Source organism: Cebus imitator, unplaced genomic scaffold, assembly GCF_001604975.1.
Source record: "Cebus imitator isolate Cc_AM_T3 unplaced genomic scaffold, Cebus_imitator-1.0 Scaffold110, whole genome shotgun sequence".
NCBI classification, from domain to species: domain Eukaryota; kingdom Metazoa; phylum Chordata; class Mammalia; order Primates; family Cebidae; genus Cebus; species Cebus imitator.
In genome coordinates this window covers 3,357,251-3,363,694 of record NW_016107425.1, presented here as the reverse complement: position 1 = coordinate 3,363,694, position 6,444 = coordinate 3,357,251, and positions in this window count along the sequence as shown.

Here is a 6,444-nt window from a genome sequence, read left to right as displayed (position 1 = left end):
ATTATATATTTATACATCACATAAATGTGATATTTTATTATATAGTGATACTGTACAAATTTTATTTCAGAACTATTATATAATAAAAATGTATTTTTTATATTACATAAAGTGAGAGTATCAGATTGTAATACTGTATGAGTAGTTTATCCATTTTTGTTAAAATGTGTGATATACATAAAGTATAAAAGGTGAAATATAGAGAGAAGAGTGTATGAAAAGAAAATATATATATTTATAGCAAAATATATATGTGTGTGTGTATATATATATATATAGATAGATAGATAGATAGATAGATATGTATATATAAGTGAGGCAGGAAAACAGGGTCTGGACGCAAGGCACACAAGGCTGATTCACCCTTCAGCTATGAGAGCAAATATCCTCTCCAGAATAAACGACTTTGTAACTTTACTTCATCCTCCTCATTTACATAGGGCGTACGCCAAGTAACCAATGGAATCCTCTAGAGGGTATTTAAATTCCCCAAAATTCTCTAACGGGGCCCTTGAGCCCCTATGCTCAGGTCCACTCCCACACTGTGGAGTATACTTTCATTTTCAATAAACCCCTTCATTGCTTCCTTGCTTTGTGTGCTTTGTTCAATTCTTTGCTCAAGACACCAAGAACCTGGACACCCTCCACAGGTGACAAAAGGATTAGCCTGAAATCAGAAGGTGGTTACCCCGGGGGGAGAGCTGTCTTTTGTTGTTGTTGTCGCTTTTTTGTTTGTTTGTTTGAGGAGGGTCTCACTGTGTTGCCCTCGCTGGAGTGCAGTGGCACAATTTCAGCTCACTGACCTCCCAGCCTCCAGTCATTCCTGCACTGCAGCCTCCGGAGTAGCTGGGATGACAGGGACCTGCCACCACATCCGGCTAAGTTTTGTATTTTTGGTAGAAACAGCATTTCCCCATGTTGCCCAGCCTGGTCTTGAACTCCTGAGCTCAAGTGATCCTCTCATTCGCCTCCCAAAGTGCTGGGATTATAGACATAAGCCATCATGCCGGCCATGCAGGAGAGACTTCTGAGTGAGTATTTCTAAGAGAGGACACAACAGAGTTTCCTAGAGTACAGGAAATATTCTAAGGTAGGTGGCGGGGACATGAGTATACATAATTTTTAGGACTTTTAAAATATTGAGATGTTCACTTATGATTTACGCATTTCTCTTTATATACATTTACCTCAATTTCTTTTTTTTTAAAAAAGCACAGGACCAAAAAGAATGCTATCTTTAGAAGACATGATTGGTTTTTCTTTTTCTTAGTCTGTCTTCCTTTTATATTCTGAAAAAAACAATAAAACAATTGTTTAAAAAAGAAAATAAAGCCATAAAGACCAGGATTGTGGTGACTTTTCAAAATCAAGATAGAATTTCCCTCTGCCAGACTCTTTTCTTGGTTTATGGTAGATATATAATACCCATAACGTGTTTTCCATACATCCTAAACATTTTCCCCAATGCCAACAAAATCAACAGTTTTCAGTTCGTGGTTAAAAGGCATAAGGAACATGGAGACCTCATCCTCCTGCCTCATTAGGAAAATATCCAACCAAAAGAGGTCAGAAACCAGAGCAGTGCCCAGCCCGGGAGGGAAGTGAATGCGAGACGGGATGAAGGAAGCCCTGTCTCCGATTCCTGCAGCTCTGGCCTAGAAGTTGAAGGGCTCCGCTGAGGTGTGTTGCTGTGTACGTGCCAGGTTATGTTTATTTCATGTTCTGAATGATTCCTTTTTAACCTACCAAGTATTTATAGCCCATAGAAACTCAGAGATGAAAGTTTTTCCAATGTGCAAAAGCCACAAATGACAAAATCTTGTTAGAGTGGCCAAAGCCAGGAGGGCTCTCAAGCCCGTGTGTGTGTCCATCCGTCTGAAGCCCCGTTCATTACGACTGAGCTTTTCTGGGCTGGTCCTCAGAGGAGAATGGGTGACCCTAGGAAACCATTGCCACCACTGTGTTGTGAGCTGAAGGAGAGCCATTGAACACAAACAAAAAGAATGCTTCAAGGACGCACTGCAACACAATCAGAACCATGCCACCGGCTCTGATGGCTAGAGGTGACAGCAGGAGTGACACAATTAGGGACAGGAGTGGTTCAATTTAGGGGGAAAAAACCCACAGAAGTGTGCGGTTCGTGGGACAAAGAGGCTGAGTTCTAAAGTCCCCCCAGTAAGCAGCTTCCACAAAGAGCTGACCATGTGCATGGAGCAGGCTCTGCAGATGGCTCTTTCAGCCACACTTGGACCTGGCACTGTAAAAGGAGCTCGGGGCAGCAGGCTTGAAGGCCAGGGAGAGTGGAGCTGCGTGAAAATGTGCGTGTGCCCTTGCGTACCAGAGACAGTCTGGGCCAGACAAAGCCCCACCTGGCAGGACTGGTGAGTCTCCAGCCTGTGTCTGCTCTCTTCCTGCTTCTTCCCTCTTCTCCCCTCCCCAGCACTCCCCGGCTTATGCATTTTGAAGTGATAAGCCAGTTTAGAATTCCCACATCTCATTTGTTCAGCCATTTTGGTTACGAAGCTCAGTCAACCCATCGGTGAATGCCTTTGCCTCCAGACGAAAACTCTCAGAAAATAAGAGCTTATGATCTTCTGGAAGTATAGGTGGGAAAAAGCTGTGTCATATCCAGCAGGAATACTAATGATGCACACTCCACTCCCAATGACAATGACTCATATCAAGAATAACTAGGGGAAGAGATAGATGAAGACAAGTGGAATAAAATATGTGTTTTAACTAAATCGTTTTCCTGGAATACCAGGCCCAGGTTAATCCTTTATCAATATGTCACAACCCACCCATGAAAAATGAACCTCAGCCAGCCTTTGCTATGCTGCTGAGGCAGGAGAGATGAGGAAACTCCCAAACTGCATCTTACCACGCTGCTCTTGAGTGTGGAGAAATAGAGGTCACGGGTCGGGCAGGGCTGACTCTGCAGACTCTAAACGCCGATGTATTTGACTTCTGCGAGGGCTCTGAGTACCAATGTTTAATTTGCAGTGTTTGCGGGAAAATTTCCTCCTTCAAATATGAGTGCCGTTTACAATAGCATTAGTAAGAGGAATGCACTTGCATCTTTTGGAAAAGATAAACCCTGTAAATCCTATCCATTTTAGGAAACAGACTTTCTGTAATAGTAGGCACAAGAGCAGTCTGCCTTGGAAAAACCACAGACTTCAAATTTACCACCTTGTACGCACTCAAAAAAGAATTTGTATTGAATTCAAGGCTTCCGAGTATGGCTGTACAGTTTGTGAAAGGAACAAACCCTGGAAGCTCTTCTCGCACGATCACGTGCAATCTAATCCACGCGATATATACACGTTGCTTGATGCTGACAAAGTAAATGAATGCTTACAGTGGGATATTGTTATCCTGAGTCAATGTAAATACTCGCTCTCCTGATTTCTTCTGCATCCTAACTCAGGTAACATGGCAGTGCCATGCCTTGACCTACCTGTGCCTTCGTCTGCTCTGTCCCCACAAAGCCCACCTACCACAGAACAAGCACTTAGGTGTTTTCAAACTGCCACATGCAATAAGCTCCCCAGCCTGCCTCCCCCCTAACTCTGATGATTGTTTTCAGGTATGGGATTTCTCCGGTGGGCCAGGGCCTGTGCTGAGGGCTTGACCGATGATATTATTCAGTCCCTGACAACTCAGAGCGGTAAACTAGCCCAACCTCAAACTCAGTTCTGTCTGACCCCAGTGGCCACATTCCCCAGGTAGTGACTGTGGTGCTCCTGCTTCCTTCCAGATCATCTGACCTTCCTTCAGTTCACAGGGGCTTCAAATGCTCTTTCCGATCCTAACTCCCTTTCACCCTTTGAGATCTCACTTCAGTATCACTCCCTCAAAATAAGTTAGGCCTCTCCTTTTCTGTTTGCCTTCAGAGCTCTTATCCTGCAGGGACTCAGGGTATTGCTTTGTATGTGTCCTTGTTCGGCATCTGCACTGCTGCCTTTCCAGCCTTACAAAGGCAGGGCTGGGTCTGCTACACAGACGTAGGGCCTGGCATGGTGCCTGGCACGTAGTAGGGCTTATTAAGATCTGATGAATGCATGAATGAATGAATGGTCAAGGAGGGCGTAAGCAAGGCCAACACTGCAGCTTCCACTGCATCCTCATCAAATTGCTTCTAGTTTAGCTGCATGTGATTCTAATTGTGAAGAAAACTCACAACTGACATTTACTCCTTCCTTCAAAAACCATTTTCTGTGCACCTATTACGGTGCAAACACTTCAATCAGCCTGCCTGAGGGAGCCCCCAGCCGCCCTTCTACTCTGCTGTCCTCAATGCAGCACTCAGCTGGCCACCTCCTAACCTCCTTGTCCAAAGAGGGCTTCCTGACGTTCCCTGGATGATGAAATTCTGGCCTTACATCCCACAGGGTAGCCATCCTTCCCAGATTCTCCTGGGTAAAATGCAAGGCTGCTCACCGTTTCTAATGCTAATGTGACTCCGTCCCACCACTAAGTACAATATTATTCATTAGTTTCGTGTACAATGATCATATTATAGTGATATAATACACTGTGACAATCTTGATACTTTAGTCTGACAAGCCAACAAACCTGACAATCTCACTTTAAGGCATCTGCAATTTAAAGAAAAAACTGTACACTCTAATGTCATTGTGCCCTCCCCATGAGAGGAGGGGTTGGACCCACTTGGAGTATGACATTCTGAGGTGCTGTCAGAATTCTTAAAATTAAACAAAAATCCATTTGGTGTTACAAGTGAGAAGACAATAGCAGCCACTACCTGAATAGATAGCTGTCACTCCAGACGACAGCCTGCCCGCTATTCAGAGACGCTATTCAGGGGAGAGCAATGCTGAGGCTTCAGAGGGTGTTTCTGCTGGTTCCCAGATTCCAGCTGCCCGTGGGGTGGGAGGCTGTAACCTGATGTGGCTAGTCCCTCATCAGCAGGCCGTGGCTCTATGTCTAGGGAACAAAGGCCACCGGGGATGAATTGACATAGCCCTGCTATGTGGTAAGGCTGCTATTTACCGTCCACATTAATCCAGAAAACTGCACAACAATGCCGTGTCCAACCATACTTCCCTAAGATTTAATGTTTCCATTTAACTCTGCTAATGTACTTTTTAAAACCTGTGCCTGCCCTCAGATCAGATTTTCTGGCTTTTTTATATACAGCTCCTTAATCAAAATTAATTACTTGCATCCTTAAAATAAAAAGAACTCAGCTCCCTGCTATAAATAAAAGAGCAAAATTGTAGCCAGTTCTGATCCTTCAGAGAAGGAAGAAACCCCCAGGAGCTTGTAAAAACCATCAACTGTGCTTGCCTTACAGCAGGCGCCATGCTCCGCGGCAGGTTTTGAAAGAGCCGAGCAAAACCTGCACCTCTGCGGTCAGAGTCAAGGCCTCAGACTTGAAGGGCGGCGTGTGTCTGGAATCATTTCCCAGCCTTAATAAGAAGCCCTGTCCTTCCCAGGCATCAGATGAGTGCTCCTCTGTGACCTCAGCACGCCAGCAACACCAAGTCGCCGAGGCGATGCTCACCTTTGGGGAAAAGAATGCTCTAATCTTGATCCTGCTCCGACGGCTGCAGGAATCCCCCTGGATGTGTGTCCTCAGTCTTTTTTTCTTGTTTGCTTTTGTGGTCTGGGTACACTGATCCTTCGCTGCCTGGGTGAGAGAGCGGCGCGGGCCGCAGGGCTCCCTCCCTCGCCTCCTCATCTGGGTAGTAGGCTTTTTCAACCCCCAGTTCTTCTTCACAGGTAGGAAGCACATCACAACTCATTAGTAATTTACTGCTACAGTAATTTTTATAATTACTGCCAGGAGGCCTCATTAAATTTGATCTAATGAATAAATATTGTATTTTTCAACGTGATTACCAGAACAGCTTAAGCTGAGTGCCATAAACAATTATTTTCCTCACTACTCAGGATGTCGGTGACTATTGATTTTTATTTCATAAAGAATTTACTGTAGTAATACCAATATAAATGACTTCAGGAATGGGCAACATCCCCGGTGGCAATTCGAAAACAGCATCTAGCCCCAGAAACAGCCCAAGGGGAGGGTTGGGAGTGGGAAGGAAAGATCAGAGCAGAAGCGAGGTCTGCTGAGTGCGAGCGGCCAAGGATGAGGCTGGTTAAGGACGGGCTGGTGCTGCCCCTCTTCCCATCCTGTGCCTGTGATTTCTGACTGCTGGGCGGCGAGTTCCCAGGCTGAACAATAAAGCTGACAGTTGATTTTTGCATTTTATAAAACTGATTGCATAAATTCTGCTCAGTTGGAAATTTCTAAAGTAAAACGTAGAAACCAGGCTATCAGAGGAGACTCTTATCAACCCCTATTCATCTGTTTCTTCACTTCCACAAGGTATCTTGTGCTTTCCTGCTTTTCCTTTTTTTTTTTTTTTTTTTTTTTTTTTTTTTTTTTTTTTTTTTTTTTTTTTTTTTTTTTTT